This window comes from Lepisosteus oculatus, chromosome 25 (assembly GCF_040954835.1).
Source record: "Lepisosteus oculatus isolate fLepOcu1 chromosome 25, fLepOcu1.hap2, whole genome shotgun sequence".
Taxonomy (NCBI): domain Eukaryota; kingdom Metazoa; phylum Chordata; class Actinopteri; order Semionotiformes; family Lepisosteidae; genus Lepisosteus; species Lepisosteus oculatus.
In genome coordinates this window covers 67,702-85,996 of record NC_090720.1, presented here as the reverse complement: position 1 = coordinate 85,996, position 18,295 = coordinate 67,702, and the positions used below count along the sequence as shown (strand labels likewise).

Here is an 18,295-nt window from a genome sequence, read left to right as displayed (position 1 = left end):
TGAATTTTCTGTTTTACACCTATTGTATCCATAGTGGTACGGGCCAAATCCTATTTAAAGGGTGTTGTGAGCACTGGGGTTTGTTGGGAGTGGTGAGTTAGGAGTCTGGAAATGAGAGCAAGGTGCGAGTGGATATGATAAAAAGATTGTTCCTTTATTTTGTTTCTGATACCTGGTGAAGAGACGCAGTGAGTGTTTGAGTGGCCAGCTGCGTCAACTTCAATAAAACTGGCCTTTTGGTTTGTTTGAGTGCTGACTTGCTATGGTGTATTTTTTCTCTCTGTGAACAACAGGTCCTACGGCCAACACTACCCACACAGGAGGTGTGTGTGTGACAGCTCCTCAGCTGAAGCAGGAGTCCAAGTGTGCACAGATTTCTTGTTGGGGTTTGTTGTTTGAAGTTTCTGTTTGTATGTAGGAAGCAATTGTGCCATCGCGTGGTCCGAGTTATAGCACGGGACGAGAGCTCCCGAAGAGCGCCTGCCTCCTGCCCGATTCGACGTCTAAAATCATCACAGAACGAGAGGAGCCAACAGGAATGCAAGTCTCTTCTGGTGAGGAGCCTCCGACACAGCCCCCAGTACTGGGTGTGCAGAAAGAATCCTGTTCTACAGTTGTGGTGCGAAATGGCCTCCAGTCCTTGTCAAATGCTGGGTTTCTCTGGACTGCAGTCCCCTCCGCATTTGGATGATTGTGATTGGTGTTGCTGTAGCTGTGCTGTCCTGAGACTGACTGGTGTCAAGACCAGCTGTACTCTGGGATCAGCAGGGCCTAGTGGTGGCCTAGTGGTTAGCTGTTTTTCTATGCGCAAGGAGGAGTTTCTACAGAGTGTACTCCTGGTCTGTGAGGGGACCCCACACTTCACTGCCGTATAGGGCAATGGGTTGGATTACACTTTCAGATATTTGGAGCCAAATTCTTGTTGGTGGGTTGACATTGAAGAGCCTCCTTCTTATTGCGTAGAAAGCCCTGAGTGCCTTCTCCCTCAGTGCCTTCACTGCCAGGTCAAAACTCCCAGAAGAGCTGATGGTGAGACCGAGATATGTGTAGCTGGATGTGTGCTCCAATGTGTTGTTGTTCAGTGTGAATTTGTACCTGTTTCCCTGCGGTCTGGCTTTCTCCTGGAAAACCATAACTCTGGTCTTGTCCAGATTGACTGGCAGTGCCCAGGTGTGACAGTCCTGCTCCAGCAGTGCCAGGCTCTGCTGTTCTGGGTCCAGATGGGCTGGCAGTGCCCAGGTCTGACAGTCCTGCTCCAGCAGTGCCAGGCTCTGCTGTTCTGGGTCCAGATGGGCTGGCAGTGCCCAGGTCTGACAGTCTTGCTCCAGCGGTGCCAGGCTCTTCTGTTCTGGGTCCAGATGGGCTGGCAGTGCCCAAGTCTGACAGTCCTGCCCCAGTAGTGCCAGGCTCTGCTGTTCTGGGTCCAGTTTGGCTGGCAGTGCCCAGATGTGACAGTCCTGCTCCAGCAGTGCCAGGCTCTGCTGTTCTGGGTCCAGATGGGCTGGCAGTGACCAGGTCTGACAGTGCTGCTCCAGTAGTGCCAGGCTCTGCTGTTCTGGGTCCAGATGGGCTGGCAGTGCCCAGGTCTGACAGTGCTGCTCCAGCAGTGCCAGGCTCTGCTGTTCTTGGTCCAGATGGGCCATCAGAGCCCAGGTGTGAATGTGATGGGATGTGTGGCGGTTTGGTAGGAAGCCAGTCTGACTCTAATGCAGGACATTGTGCTCAGTAAGGAGGGCCGGTTATCAGATATTCAAGTTACGACAGAGTTCCTTCCCCAGGTTACTGTTCACACTGAAGCTCCGGTACCTGTTGGGGTCGAGTCTGTCTCCATTCTTACAGACGGGCGTGATCAGTCCTTGATTCCAGGCCTCAGGGAAACAGCCGGCCGTCAGGACGAGGTTGGGGAGTTTGAGCAGGCTTTGCTGGAGGTCTGAGCTGCAGTTGGATCAAGCGTTGTTGACTGTGTCTTGGCTACAGGCCTTTTGTGGTCTGAGAGTTGTCTGTTTGTGTATGTGCTTATCTTCTTTAGGGTGTGCATGTAGTGTCTAACCATCTCACAGTATCTGAGGCGCAGGTCAGAGTGGTGTGGTGTTGTTTTAGTTCTGGTAGTTCTCTTCAGTTGTTTCTGCACTCTGTATCAAACCATTTGATATTGTTTCTGAGTGTGTTTCATATGAATGTAGTCATTTTGATTTTAAGGCTAGTTTCTCAAAAACATGGTTTAAATTTATGAACGATTTGTTGGTTTGATACAGAGCGTTTTGAAATGTAAGGGATCAAGTAATGGGTTTATTTGCTGCTGAGAAGAAAGAAAAAAAAGAAATGAGACAATTAGCTTGTAATGAGTTTATAACAACAGTAATTAGATTCCTGCAAGCACTCTTTTCATTGTCCAACAACTGAAAGCTTTTAGGTATAAAGGAAGGGTCCTCTAATATTTGATGTGTGAGATTGTCGTTCTATTGGAGATGTTAGTGAGTCTGAGGATTTGTGTTAATATGACAATACTGCTACTACTATTAATAATACAGCATGGCAAGACTTCTTTCAGTCATTTCCCACCCCTCCACCTCAGTGAATCACACATGTTAAACTTCCATCTCGGGTTCCAGATCAGACATGAGCAATCCTATATTACAAATACTTACCACCAGACAATTTAACCAGACAATAATTTAAGCAATTATTCATTCAACAGAAGCAGCAGGACGAGTAAAGTGCCCCTCTGATGGCCGGTCAGTGGAATTAAACTGGAAAATTTCTTAGAAATGATTATTCTTACAATAATGTGCCAATGGCGCCGCTTGGTGGTCATTCAGCAAAATTTCACCGAAAGTTTTTTTTAATTAAAATACCGTTAGTAATGTTGGTATTAATAAGTTATTTTAATTTTAAAAATATTTACGCATTTTCAACAGCAAAGAATACATTGCATTGCAAACAAGAGTAATGAATGAATGTATTGTACATGGATACAAAATACAAAATAAATGCAATAAACCAAAAATTAAAATAACATTCAAAAGGCGCGAGTCGATGACGTCAGAAGGAAGTCGCCCACAGGGCGTATGGGTAATGTAATTTCTGTAGTTCTCTGGCCCGCACTGCCCACGTGTTTCGGTGATTTGATTGAACATCAGAATTAATTCTATTGTACCATTTCAGCGTGTTTATCGTGTCATGGATTTCTATGACTGTCTTATGGGTTCTCTTGTGTGTCATGTTTATTTTAGTGGGTGGCAGTGCTGGGGCCCTGAACTGTAATCATTCGTGTTACTCATCATCATTGTTACTGTGACCCTCCTGGGAGGAGGGGACCTTTGTAAGATTCCTGTCCTGGCAAGCAGCAGGTGAGAGTTTGCTGTCCGACTCAATTACACCTCCGCTACCTCATTTCACCTCTTTCACCAGCCTGTAAAGGGGGTTGTGATAACATGGGGTCTTTCTCTTTAACAACCTCAAACCGCAGGAAAGAAATGCTTCATTTATAAGATTGAAATATAACCAGAAAGTATAAAAATAGCTATTTGTGTGTATCATGTCAGACATATTTGTTTTTATTTTAAAAGAATTTAGAAGAGAAATATGATTAATAAGGCAGTAGAATCCATTTAAACTGTCATTTTCCTGTTTAGGTTGGAAAGTTTAATTTGATCGAGTCCACTTGAGTGCCTAAGCAACTGTTTGGGTAGTTTGGCTGGTGTGGTGGTGCTCTCCAAATACCTGATCCAAACGGACAGGGAGACAAAGTGAGAAAGAAAAGGTGTAAGTAACAGACATATCATATGCAGAATACAGTAATGTGCTGTTCAGCACAGTGACCTAGAGTGAAGATGGAAATCAGTCATTCTAGTGCTCTCAACGGCTTTCCATTACAAACGGACCAGGGCTTCCTGAGACACAGGCAGTTGGAGTTATATAGAGTTAGATGTTGTTTTCACGGCACCAGCCGACTAAAGCAGAGACCTCCTTCCACTCCAGAATTTTTTTTTTATTTGGGTGGGATCATCTGGAGTCTTGATTCCTAACACGGAGTCAGCAGTAGATACACAGCTGTTAGCATAGGAGGAGTACAGAAGAGGTGACAGCAGTGCTGGGGACCCTCTGGCACAACCAGAGGTGTGAAATTGAAATTGTTTGGAAGGAATGGGAAGCTAAAGGCAGAGTCACAATCTCTGATTCATGTAATCAAAACAGTAAGTTCTTTCCTCGGGCAGCTTCGTTAGAACATTTTAAATAGATGTAAAAGTGTATTTACAGACTATATCAGCCCTTATCTTTATTTACCTGGTTTAATCTTTTTTTCAGAAGTGTAAATATATTATACGATGTACCCCTGATGGAATTATTGATGTGCTATAAATATACTCTTGTTTGTATTGTATCTATTTTTATTGCTACAATAAAAAGTTAAAAAGAACTGCACTTTCGAGAAATGTCCACTGGGCGGCGACAGAGATACACGAGTCTATGGCGGCGAGTCCAATAGCGCCTCCGTACAGATCCTCGTTGTGCAGAGATTGAAAATCAATACAGATGATAACTGTGACGTTTGTGACAGCAACTCTGAAAGATAACGTAAAGAAGGAAACTAATATTGACATTACTTTTAAAGAAGTTAAATAATACTACATTTTAAACCTATTGAAAGTAATATGAAAATATCGTTTGTATTTAAAAAAATATGATACTTCCACGATATAATAATTAACGAAATGCTGTGAGAGGAGACCCATGTTTAAACTCTTTAAAACGGATGTAAATGCGTCTGTACAGACAATTTGAAACATGGACGGACGGACCTCATCTGCTTTTGTTTACTATTAAACAAGATTACTTGTTTAATCTTTTTCCATAACATGTACATGTATTATCGTATGTACCCCTGACTATACTCTGTGTTATATGTATTCTTGTTTTTATGGCATGTATTGTTGTTATATTTAAAAATAAAAAGACGCGACTCGATTACGTCAAAGGGAAGTCGCCACAGGGCTTGTGGGAAATGTAGTCTCTATAGTGCTCTGGACTGCGCTCCACACGTGTTCCGCAGATTTGATTGAGCATCAGAATTAATTATACAATGTCAGTGTATTTACCGTGTCGCGGATTTCTATGTTTGTCTTACAAGACGGACTCGGCAGGAGCTGTTTCTTGCTCTCCGGAGTGAAGCTGTTCTGGGAAGAGACGAGCAAATCTTTAGACTCTTTGTAAATGAGACATCATCATGACAGCTGTGCCGACATGCTCTTTATTGACCTGTTGAACCTGTTTGTGTAAAGAGCAGGAGTCTCGTGTACCCCTGATTGTGTTATGTGTACTCTAGTGTGTTGCAGCGCTCGTCCTGCCTGGTTTATCAACTCGACACAGAAACAAAACCCACTGCCGTTGTGTCTGTGGGTTTCTGAGCTCTCTTGTCTTGTTTGTCTCCTTTGTTTATTTTACTTTGTTAAATAAAACGTGGTTGCCGGGGCAACGGAGCTGCAGTAGTTGTTGCCGGAGCGGGTCTGACCTCCAGCAGGTCAACAGGCGGCTTTTTTAATCTAATCTCCGAGAAAAACAGAAACTTAAGAAACTGGAGTCTAAAAAGCGCTGGCAGGAGTATTTTGTGGAAGAAACGGTGACTCGCAGGCTGTGGGACAGGACTATCAGGGACACATCAGCGCTGGACACCAGCCTCACACCGCTGGGCTCACTGCACCATGAGCGAGTCCGTCGGCGCCTCCTCCTGCTGGGGTGTGTTGCTGCAGGAGTGAGGAGTCTCCGGTCTCCGGTCGCGTCATGATCTGCAAGTGGAGGTGAGAGACGGCGGCGCAGTGGGTGGCAGCGCTGGGAGCCTGGATTTAGTTCCTGTGGTGCTGTTTGTGTGGAGTTTGCATGCTCTGCCTGTGTTCTCATGGGTCCTGTTCATGGGGTGCTGTCTGTGTGGAGTCTGCATGCTCTGCCCGTGTTCTCATGGGTCCTGTTCTTGGGGTGCTGTCTGTGTGGATACCTGGTGAAGAGACCCAGTGAGTGTTTGTGTGGCCAGCTGCGTCAACTTCAATAAAACTGGCATTTTGGTTTGTTTGAGTGCTGACTTGCTATGGTGTATTTTTTCTCTCTGTGAACAACACGTCCTACGGCCAACACTACCCACACAGGAGGTGTGTGCGTGACAGCTCCTCAGCTGCAGCAGGAGTCCAAGTGTGCACAGATTTCTTGTTGGGTTTTGTTGTTTGAAGTTTCTGTTTGTATGTAGGAAGCAATTGTGCCATCGTGTGGTCCGAGTTATAGCACGCGACCAGAGCTCCCGAAGAGCGCCTGCCTCCTGCCCGATTCGACGTCTAAAATCATCACAGAACGGTGAGGAGCCTCTGACACAGCCCCCAGTACTGGGTGTGCAGAAAGAATCCTATTGTACAGTTTTGGTGTGAAATGGCCTCCAGTTCTTGTAACATGATGGGTTTCTCTGGACTGCAGTCCCAGTGCACTCCGCTTTGGATTTGCAGTGGTGTTTTCTACAATGGAAAACCCTTTCTTTGTACAGAATGGAAATGGCAGTCTGCATGTTTTAATAATCTAATGTGATCATGTACTACAGCTTAAACACTGAGCCAGGTGACGTTTGATTCTAAAAGATTTCTCTGTCATTTCAGCGGCGCCTTGTCTGCGGCAGCCCGGCAGCTCCTCCTCCCTTCCAGCTGAGACTCTTCCCTCTCCAGAGGTGGGTTAGTGCTCTCAGGTCATCTTCTCTCACACAGCTGTGGGGCAGAAACGCTACTTCCACTGGGCAGAGAGCAGACGGGCAGTGGGAAGGGCAGCCCTGTGTTTGGGGATCAGGGCTGTCCCTGCTGAGGGATGCTTTCAGAGCCAAAGCAACTGGCTGGGTTATGAACTTTATGGTGTGATCCAAATATGACATACAAAGACAGAGAATGAGAAAGAAATAGTATTGCATGTATCTGATCAAAACAGTCTCTTTCAGACAAAACAAATATTGAACAAAAACTTAGTTGCAACACACTGCACTACACTTTCTTCTAGGCTGACATTACTGATAGTTTGTGCTGTCTTCCTTTCAGTCTGCAGGGTGTGCATCTTTTTCCTCAGCTTCCTACACGAGGAATCAGTTTCTCCTGCCCTGGTTTCACTCCTTTATATCTCACAATCTTCTGCAGCTCCTGGAGGCTGACGACATGTTTGCTGTTTCTGAAAAATTGCTGACTGGCTCATCAGCACAATTGCTGATTCAAAATCCTTTACTCACATGTTGCCTTAGCCTCTGTATCACAGAGATGTGTGCTTTTCTGGGTTGGGTAGATCGATAGTGTGCTTTTGCTCAGTTGCTCTGCTCAATGCGTGGTCTTTTAACTCCGGCTGGGTACGAGCACCTCACTCTCCACACGGCTTTCCAAGGCTCTGTCATCGTGTGTGAGGATGTTGTGTAGCTCGTGAAACAGTTCCCCCATTTGAGCCCTGGATTTACTGGGTACTTGAATACCTGAATCTTGCCGTCAGTCCTGATCACCTTGTTTTTGTTCTGCAAGGACAAGGCACCTCCCCAGCACTGAACACAAACTGATACTGGCGGGTTGATTGTGTTGTGGTGTGAGTTTGTGTCTGTGGGGGTGAGGTGTCCCCTGCAGCGCGAACAAACATGCAGACTCCACACAGACAGCAGCCCTGGAATCAAACCCAGGGCCCCGGTGCTATGAGGCAGCGATGCTAACCACTGTGCCGCAGTGTTGCCCCCTTTGAAAATGTCTGACTTCCGTTTAATTTGAGGTCACAAGCTTATAAATGGTCTCACAACGTTTGTCTCATCTCAGGTTTCTCTGACCAGGCCCAAGGACCTGTAGTCACTGACAGCTTCTGCAGTCTGACGGTTCATTTCAGTAGGCTGGAGGGATGGCGCAATTATCCTCAAATCAGTGAGTATTGTTTTGCTCTTGTAACATGAAACATCAAAGAGAAGTCAACAGACTATTCCGTGAAACTGTTCAGACTGGCCCGTGGTGGTTTTCTGGGTCCTTTAGTAAGCTGTCCGGGACTGTGTCATCGACACACTTTGTGAGAAGCCAGTCTGTGTGTTTGCTCTTGTGATCATTCGTGAACGAATGTAAGAGAGTGTAAGAGAAGGAGAAGATTCGGCCCTGGAGTGATCCAGTTTTCTATTTAACAACCTCAAACTGCAGGAGAGAAATGCTTCATTTCTAAGATGGAAATATAATCAGAAAGTATAATTAGCCATTTGTGTATATCATGTCAAAAAATGTTTTATATATAAAAAGAATTTATAGAGACATTTGCTTAATAAGGCAGTAGAATAAATGTTGTGATGCTGGTGTGATGGTGCTCTCCAACAAACTGATACAAATGGACAGAGAGACAAAGTGAGAAAGAAAATGTGTACATAACAGACATATATGCAGAATACAATACAGTGCTGTAAAGTACAGTACCCTAGAGTGAAGATGGAAATCATTCATTCTGGTGCAGAAGAAATGAATCTGCTCTCAATGGTTTTCCTGTACAATTGGAACACGTTGTGAATTCTACATAATTCACAGAAAACAAAATAAACAACTCATTCACTCCCCTGCTGTCCGTGACCCAGAGCTCAGTAATCATTTCACTACTGAAGATCATGCAGTTTTTAATGCTTTTCATTTGAACATCCTACTTGTTAATATTTCCTCTTAGATGAGAATATTCTCTTCGGCGTGTCTTTACAACTCTTCTCTTATTGCTCCTCTTGTCAGTAATCCGGTGTGAAAGCTCTCTCTGTCGGAATCAATGTCTTACCTCTCCGTCTTGTGTTTCAGGTCTCCTCTGGCTGCTGACCCTGCCGTCAGGACAGAACACATCCCGCACTGACCACACTGCTGGGTTTACTGTACGTGACAATAAAGAGCTTGAGCAACACATCTAATGTGATCTCTGCACGCTTCCCGAGGAGGGTCCAGCAACGTTCTATATAGTGCACATCACCATCGGGATGAAAAACAAAAATCCCCAGTGGGAGTCCAGTCTTTCCCTGCTACGCAAATTGCTTTTCGTTAGGTGAGGTCGCAAGTTCTTATTGGAGAATGTTGTACAGTTTCTTAATGCAATAGGGCGAGTAAGACTGAAGTTCCCCCCGTGTTGGCCGATCAGTGGAACGAAACTGAAAAAAGCTCCTTGAAACTGTGATTCATACACTTATACACTGGCTCAGCATGGTGCTCACCTGCTGTCCTTGGGTGTCTGCTGAAATTTGATTTTTTTTCAGGAGCACTGTGACCCAGAGCTCAATTATCATTTCAGCTACTGAAGATCATTCAGTTTTTAATGCTTTTCATTTTAACATCCTACTTGTTAGTATTTCTTCTTAGGTGAGAATACTCTGGTACTTTTCTGGGTCTTAGTTGAGTGAGCTTTATTAGAATAATTGAACAATACTTTCACCTCCACATAACACTCATAGATTTTTCAAGGGTTAAATATGGGAGCCACGTTTCTTACATGTTTCCTTTTGTAAGTTGATTCACAAAGCTTTCACCGCCTCCACTCCAGTGAATCACTTTGTTTAGCAAGTGATCAGGTGGAACAGTTTAATTTCTTCCTGCAAATAATGCCTTTTCCTTTTTCATCCCATTCAAGTCTCCGTCCTAGTTAGAGTCATTGTGATGTAGAACGGCAGTGGTCCAGTTGAAAGGTTCAAGGTTTCACTGTGTTTTAGAGTGCAGATAAAGAAGATAATAGGAGAGGAAACTGGAAAAGCCGTGACTCTGTCATTCCATTCAATTCAATTTATTTTCATATAGCACCTTTCACAACAAGGTTGCCCCAAGGCGCTTAACAATGCAGGTAAATATACATTTTGTGAATACAGAACTGAAGACAATGGAGGAAAGGAACCAAAGACTCAGTAAGGAGAATAAAATCCTCTAGGGGTCCAAGGTCAACTGGCTGCCCAACCCCTTTGGGCATGCTAACATTATATCATTAAAAAAAAAGAAAGAAATGAATGCGGGTATTAATCCATCCATCCATCACGTTATCTGTATGTCAGTACCCCACGCAGGTCTCTGCAGACCAGCAGAATCCTCCTAAACGACAGCTGTATCCATGATGCCCCTCTTGGATCCATGGCACTGATGCAGCATTCAACTCACATGGTGCCCAGCCCATGACAGACAGTATTTCTCCTCTGCAGTATCCCTGCGAGGCAGGACAGGTGCCTGACCTCTGAGAGCCTTGTAAGTAAGTAGAAGGAGTTTGAAGTCCGCCCTGTACCCGAGAGGAAGCCAATGAAGAGAGAGAAGTATGGGGGTTATGTGGTCATTCTTTCTGCTCCAAGTAACAATTCTAGCTGCTGCATTCTGTAAGTATTCAAACTCTTTGCTGTGACAAATCTAACGTACTTTAGGCAGACAAAACGACCTTAAAAAGCCACATGATTTTTAAGTAGTCTGTCTGTGTGTAGTAACAGTGGTTCACATTATTTCAGAACGTATACTCCCGTCTCTGTAACTTTCCTCAGTCAGCTATTGAACATTCTGTATTTACACCACGAATGCACTACTTTGTCTCGCGCGCGGTCACACTGGCCGTCCACAGGCACGGGCAGGAGCAGGGAACACGAGGCCGCTCTGTAGTGCCCCTGTGGCTCTCCAGCAGAGGGGAGCACTTTGCTCAACAGCCCTGAGCCAAAGGACCCAGTGATAAAGCTGAAAATCTGGCAAGTCCCCCAGTCTCCCTGGGGCGCTGAAGAGGATTTCATCTGATGCTGAGGTTCCTGTAACTCAACACAAAATTGAACACGGCGAGTTATGAGTTTGTGAAGAAGTGACAGCGGAACAATGTCAAACAGGAAGTTAACCTACAGGAAAGAATGAATTGAATCTCTGATATTCAAGCACGCAGTGTGACGTCCACTGTCTATTCAAATCTACTCTGCAAGTCTTACAATTCTTTTTCATACACCGTCTCCTGGTTATTGTTTTGTGAGTGCTTGAACTGTTTCTCAGTAGAAATAAGACCGATAACTCACTGCTTCAGGATGCACACTATCGTCGATGAAACCTGTGGTGTAAGCAAGCGAAAAGAGACAGATCCTTCTAAAACACAGAGGCCATCGGGAGGGCAGAAACACTCTGCAACAGGTAGGAGCTGTGGAGCCGTGATTCCCCTGAGCCAGAGCCCTCGTCCTCCCTCGACAGCGAACTGAGCTCCAGCGACTGGAGCAGCTACCTGCCGTCGTGGGACCTCCTGCAGATTGGGAACGGGTAAGGCAATTCGACACGAGCCCACTCCTCTTCCCACTGCTTACACCCCTATAACAAATAGTTTCAGGGTATTCAAGTACAGGATAAAGAGATGACAGGTGTTCCCAATTGGCTGAGGATACAACTCTCTCTCTGAGAAAGCACACAGAGGTGGACAAAGCAATTAAATGCCTTTACAAGTCATTTCCTCTGTTTCTGGTCTTTCTTTACATATCAGAAAAGTGAACTGGTGGCTGTTGGAAAGTGTCTGCTCCGTACGTAATATACATGTAAAAGATGTGATTAAATATCTTGGTATTAAGACTTTCAAAAAGGTGATTTTGTGATTTGATGTTCTCTACCTTAGTAAAATAAAAAAAAAACTTTATTCATGGTTGCTATTTGTCAAACACGGGCAGAAGGAGGCCTAAATGCTACAGGGTTTAGAGCATCTAATACCGATACCGACAGAGTATTATTTACAAAATTAAGCAAAGTAGGTGATGTATGTTTCCCTAATTTAATCATTCAGGAACTAGGTATTGATGCTTTTAAGAAACTAACAGTAGCCCTTCAGAAACTATGGAAGAATTTACAACCTTTATTAGACTACAAGGAAAACAATTTAGTTATACTTGTACTAATAAATACTTCAGATCCCTCTCGCAATCTCACAATATCTTGTCAAACTATTTTGGAGCACCTCTTTGGGGAAAGTGAGTGGAATCAAACATGACTATTGTCAAACAGATTTTGTATGAATAATAAGGTTAAGGCGTCAGTACAAAATTGTACATTGAATCGACCCGGTAAAGATACACAGTCTGCATAGATTTAAAAGTAATATAGATGATAATTGTCTATCTCAAAGCAGCCCAGAAACCTTACGTTTGTTTTTGTTTTGTTCTGTTGTTAAAACACTCTGAACAGATCGGCAAAATGGTGTAAAGAAGGCTTCTAATTCTGACATTTCCTGTAGACAAATTGATGTTATTTTACTGCTCAATACTGCTGAACCGAATCTAAAATATAATGTATCATTGGCTTAATCATTATACTTGCTCGTTATTAGATGTAGAAATAGCCTAAAGATGAGAAATAATCGAAAATTGAATAATTAGACCGTATGTCGTAGTAGCAGATTGTACTTCTCGCCTACTTGATGTGGTCGAGCAACACCACAATCGCCATACAATCCGTCCGTTCTCATGCTCTGACTTTCAGGTTGGGCAGTGGACTGGATTCCAGGGCAAACTCGTTCTTGTTTGATTATCCGTGTGAAATCTCGCCCAATATAACAGGTAAACTCATGCACTGAAATGATGCGCTTCCAAATTAAAGCGACACGCATTTGAATAATTCAAAATACACACGAGGGAACGTCTCCAAACCATGTCTAAGTATCACAACATGAAAGCTGTGCGTACCTTATCTTTATTTGACTGTATAATGTACTCCGGTGATCTGTAACGTAGTCTTGCGTGCATCGTAAAGGATCCGGACTTCCGGCTACGGAAAACCCGGAGTGGATCAGCCTTTGCACCGGACCCGGACTTCCGGCTACGGAAAACCCGGAGTGGATCGGCCTTTCCACCGGACCCGGACTTCCGGCTACGGAAAACCCGGAGTGGATCGGCCTTTCCACCGGACCCGGACTTCCGGCAACGGAAAACCCGGAGTGGATCGGCCGTTCCACTGGATCCGGACTGCCGGCTACGGAAAACCCGGAGTGGATCGGCCACTCCACTGGATCCGGACTGCCGGCTACGGAAAACCCGGAGTGGATCGGCCACTCCACTGGATCCGGACTGCCGGCTACGGAAAACCCGGAGTGGATCGGCCTTCCACTGGATCCGGACTGCCGGCTACGGAAAACCCGGAGTGGATCGGCCACTCCACTGGATCCGGACTGCCGGCTACGGAAAACCCGGAGTGGATCGGCCACTCCACTGGATCCGGACTGCCGGCTACGGAAAACCCGGAGTGGATCGGCCTTCCACTGGATCCGGACTGCCGGCTACGGAAAACCCGGAGTGGATCGGCCACTCCACTGGATCCGGACTGCCGGCTACGGAAAACCCGGAGTGGATCGGCCTTCCACTGGATCCGGACTGTGAGCAGCTTTTGTCCAATCAGCGCTGAGATTTCAGCAGGAGGCGGGAGACAGGCTCTTGTCCAGTCACACAGCTTCAGTCCCGGGACACTTCCGAGAAATGTCCACTGGGTGGCGACAGAGATACACGAGTCCACGGAGCTGAGTCTCAAAGCGCTATCGGAAAGACTTGAAATCGGAAAGAAATACATTTGTTACGTTTTAATCCCATTGAAAAGGAAGATGAAAATATCGTTTGTATTTTAAAACATTATTATACTTGCGCAACATAATTATTAAGGGAATGGTGTGAGAGGAGACCGTGTTTGAACAGTTTAAGACGGATGTAAAGACATTTTATTTCAGAATGTCTTTCTGAAATGTGTCTGTTTCTGTGTTGTAAGAACGTTGAAGCATGGACGGGCCTTATCTGCATTTACCTTGTTGAATCTTTTTTTCCATAAAATGTACATGTATTATTGCATGTACCCTGACAATACGACTGCTACGTTACGTTTTCTTGTAGTTTTTGGTCTCATAAAAAATACAAAAGTATGAGTCGATGACGTCAAAATGGTGTCGCCCACAGGGCTTATGGGTAATGTAGTCTCTGTAGTTCACTGGGCTGCCCTGCCCATGTGTTTCGCTGATTTCATTGAACATTAGAATGAATTATATTTATACAATTTCAGCGTATTTATCGTGTCTTGTATTTCTTTGTCTCTCTTATGTGTTCCCTTGTGTGTATGTTTTCTTGTATTTCACTTGTCTGCGGCGCTGGTTAATCGACCCGGCACATAAAGCAAACCCACTGTCCTCGTGTTTCTTAGCTCCCGTCGTGTTTGCAAACTTTTCTCCTGTGTTTATTTTACTTTGTCAATAAAACGTGGTTGCCGGGGAAACGGTGCTGCAGAAGTTGGTGCGAGCTGACCTCTAGGAGGTAAACAGTCGGCTTTTGTAATCTAATCAGCGAGCAAAGCAGAAACGTTAGTCTAAAAAGCGCTGGCTGGAGTATTTTGTGGACATTATGCAGAAGAAAAGGAAGAAACGGTGAGTCGCAGGCTGTCGGTAAATATCAGCGCTGGACACCAGCCTCACACCGCTGGGCTCACTGCACCATGAGCGAGTCCGTCGGCGCCTCCTCCTGCTGGGGTGTGTTGCTGCAGGAGTGAGGAGTCTCCGGTCTCCGGTCGCGTCATGATCTGCAAGTGGAGGTGAGAGACGGCGGCGCAGTGGGTGGCAGCGCTGGGAGCCTGGATTTAGTTCCTGGGGTGCTGTCTGTGTGGAGTTTGCATGCTCTGCTCATGTTCTCGTGGCTCCAGTTTTCTGGGGTGCTGTGTGTGTGGAGTTTGCATGCTCTCCTTATGTTCTCGTGGGTCTAGTTCCTGGGGTGCAAAATTCTGTTTATTTCACAAGACGGACCCGGGCAGCAGCATGTGTCTGCAGCGCTCATCCTGCCTGCATGTTTGCAAACTTTTCTCCTGTGTTTATTTTACTTTGTTAAATAAAACGTGGTTGCTGGGGAAACGGTGCTGCAGAAGTTGTTTCGATCTGACCTCCGGGAGGGAGACAGCTGGCAAAGCCGAAACTTTAGTCTAAACGGCGCTGGCTGGAGTATTTTGTGGACATTTCGCAGAAGAAAACTAAGGAGTCTCCGGTCGGGTCCTGATCTGCATGTGGAAGTGAAAGGCTGAGAGACGGCGCACATGCTCTGCACATGTTCTCATGTGTCTGGTTTCCTGGAGTGCTGTCTGTGTGGAGTTTGCATGCTCTGCTCATGTTCTCAAGGGTTTCCTGCCGCTTCTGCAGTCCAGTGTTGGTGAGTCTGTCGGGTTGATTGTGTTGTGGTGTGAGTGTGCCCTAAAGGGGTTTTAATAGTATGGGGTTTGTGTGTTCACTTGTATGCAGACCACTGGAGAGTCCGGTTGTTTTTTGCCAGGCAGACTAATGGCTGCATATTCAATTCCAGCTACTGATGTTGCCAAACCAGCAAGTGGGACAGTGTTTGAAAACCCTTTCAATGAAAGGTTTGTAGAACAGTGTTGCTATTGTTCTGTTTAATTCGAGGTCACCAAGCTTATAAATGGTCTCACAACGTTTGTCTCTTTTCAGGTTTCTCCGACCCGGAGAGTGAACAAAGAAGTGATAAGGGCCCATAACACCTAAGCTCGGCACTCTCACACTCTTCAGCCACACGAGCTTCCTCCCGGTAAAATACTGGGCAAGCCCCTTTCTGACAGGGACAGTGGAAAACCCCCTGAGGGAGATGGGCTGAGGGGAGGAATAAAACCATCTGAGCCGGAACGGAGCGGGCTCCCGATTCCCACCAGACCTGGGAGACGACACAGGCAGCACAAGGGAAGCTGCGGAGCGCGAGTTCGCGGAGGCAAGGACCGATTGACGACCACGGGAGACAGTGGCATCGGAACAGAGGTACTGTACAGAGACTTTTAATACCTGAAGGCAAGGAGCGAGAAACCGGCCCGGCTAGCCGCTCCAAACTGAGGGGAATGGAATACAGTTCGCGGGAGGATTTCTAGTGGAACCTGAACGGAGTCTGGGGAAATGGGACCGGCCTCTCGTTCACTGGGGCCATCAAAGACTTTACTTACAGGTACGAAGAAGAATCGTTCGAGTGGCCACTCTTCGGTACTTGACAGAAAAGACTGCTGTCCCTCTGGATTCATTATGACCCTTGGAAGGACCTTTTGTTGCTGCTGTTTTCGTTGTGTCTTTGGCTGATGGTGAATGTGGATAGAAAATAAAAAGGTCACTTATACGATACACATGCTTGTCGCTGGTCTGTGTGGGCATTGGTGGATCTGGGAGATCAACAGAACCTGTTGCATTGCTAGGTGCCGTAGTCATATATGAGGCAGGAAATAATTGTTGTTTGAGGGGTCACCTCACTCTGACACGAACGTGTTGGGAAGACGCGCCAGTTCTGACGTTAGTGCGACGGGTCTGTAGGCATTAAGGCAGGTTCTTGTGTCCTTTTTTGGAACAGGAACAATAACAGAAGATTTGAAGCAGTCTGGCACTGTGCACTGGGACAATGATTGCTTAAAAACGTCTGTAAAGATTGGAGCGAGTTGGCCAGCACAGGGCTGTAGTGTGGCTGGAGATACACAGTCAGGTCCTGCTGCCTTTTTACAGTTTTGCTTTTTGAATAGCCTTAACACATCCTGTTCTTTGCTTCACAGGGCATTCTCAAGACTTGTTAACGGCGTCAAGTCTTCGTGAGAGATAGAGTGTGAGTGGGTGTGGCACTCCAGTTGAGTGGGGGACAATAGCTCATCCCCAGGATGTGAATTATTTGGACGAGTTGCGAGACTGCCATGGACAAGGTCGTTGGAGATCCTTTGTGTTTCAGGCCTGCTGTAAAATGTGTTATCTGGTAGAGAGTGATCAAGATGTATCTGAGGGGATTTTCTTTTGTAATTGGTAACAGTTTGGAGACCTTTCCAGACAGATGAACAGTCTTTGTTAGCAAACAGTTGTTCCAGCTGTGGACAGGAGGGGAAACAAAAGGTAGAGAACACTATTTTTAGAGAAATGGTCCTAAAGGAACAAAGCATAGTGTAGGATGCCACTAGCTTAAGTCTTAACAGCACTGCATGAGAGGAGACTCCAGTGTCTATTTGGTCCGAGGGATCCTCAGAAAGGTCAAAAGGTTGCAAACAGATAGGAGACTAGTTACATGCCTGAAGCTTAGCTAGAGGAACATAACAGTGCTGGAATTCTGAGAGGGGAGGTTATCAGAGCCTAATGTTATTGTGAAAAATGGCAACTAGGTATAGACGATCTGCTGAATAATAATTGCTTACACTTATATAGCGCTTTTCTGGACACTCCACTCAAAGCACTTTACAGGTAATGGGGACTCCCCTCCACCACCACCAATGTGCAGCATCCACCTGGATGATGCGACGGCAGCCATAGTGCGCCAGAACGCTCACCACACATCAGCTATCAGTGGGGAGGAGAGCAGAATAATGTAGCCAATTCATAGAAGGGGATTATTAGGAGGCCATGATTGGTAAGGGCCAATTGGAAATTTGGCCAGGATGCCGGGGTTACACCCCTACTCTTTTCGAGAAGCACCCTGGGATTTTTAATGACCACAGAGAGTCAGGACCTCGGTTTTACGTCTCATCCGAAGGACAGCGCCTGTTTACAGTATAGTGTCCCCATCACTATACTGGGGCATTAGGACCCACATGGACCACAGGGTGAGCACCCCCTGCTGGCCCCACTAACACCTCTTCCAGCAGCAACCTTAGTTTTTCCCAGGAGGTCTCCCATCCAGGTACTGACCAGGCTCACACCTGCTTAGCTTCAGTGGGTTGCCAGTTGTGAGTTGCAGGGTGATATGGCTGCTGACTGTCTGTCCTGTGAATTGTTAAGGGTTTCATGTATTTGTGTGTCCAAGTAGTCCGGACTGCTGTGCTATGTGTTGTTTGTCTTTTGAATTTTCTGTTTTACACCTATTGTATCCATAGTGGTATGGGCCAAATCCAATTTAAAGGGTGTTGTGAGCACTGGGGTTTGTTGGGAGTGGTGAGTTAGGAGTCTGGAAATGAGAGCAAGGTGCGAGTGGATATGATAAAAAGATTGTTCCTTTATTTTGTTTCTGATACCTGGTGAAGAAACGCAGTGAGTGTTTGAGTGGCCAGCTGCGTCAACTTCAATAAAACTGGCCTTTTGGTTTGTTTGAGTGCTGACTTGCTATGGTGTATTTTTTCTCTCTGTGAACAACAGGTCCTACGGCCAACACTACCCACACAGGAGGTGTGTGCGTGACAGCTCCTCAGCTGAAGCAGGAGTCCAAGTGTGCACAGATTTCTTGTTGGGGTTTGTTGTTTGAAGTTTCTGTTTGTATGTAGGAAGCAATTGTGCCATCGCGTGGTCCGAGTTATAGCACGGGACGAGAGCTCCCGAAGAGCGCCTGCCTCCTGCCCGATTCGACGTCTAA

At 45.8% G+C, this 18,295-nt stretch overlaps 3 long non-coding RNA genes across 3 annotated transcripts; 2 read left to right on the top strand and 1 right to left on the bottom strand.

The window, feature by feature from the left end:
- The first annotated feature begins 5,028 nt into the window (after positions 1–5,028).
- Positions 5,029–6,849, top strand: LOC138225057 (uncharacterized). The gene is made up of 3 exons (XR_011183616.1): positions 5,029–5,798; positions 6,239–6,342; positions 6,636–6,849. It is a non-coding gene; the product is annotated as an uncharacterized lncRNA (long non-coding RNA).
- Positions 6,850–7,812: 963 nt separating this feature from the next.
- LOC138225056 (uncharacterized) lies at positions 7,813–8,906 on the top strand. Its single transcript, XR_011183615.1, has 2 exons — positions 7,813–7,910; positions 8,805–8,906. It is a non-coding gene; the product is annotated as an uncharacterized lncRNA (long non-coding RNA).
- Positions 8,907–9,750: 844 nt separating this feature from the next.
- Positions 9,751–12,042, bottom strand: LOC138225055 (uncharacterized). Its single transcript, XR_011183614.1, has 2 exons — positions 11,015–12,042; positions 9,751–10,759 (listed from the first exon to the last, which is right to left on the bottom strand). It is a non-coding gene; the product is annotated as an uncharacterized lncRNA (long non-coding RNA).
- Positions 12,043–18,295: the final 6,253 nt, after the last annotated feature.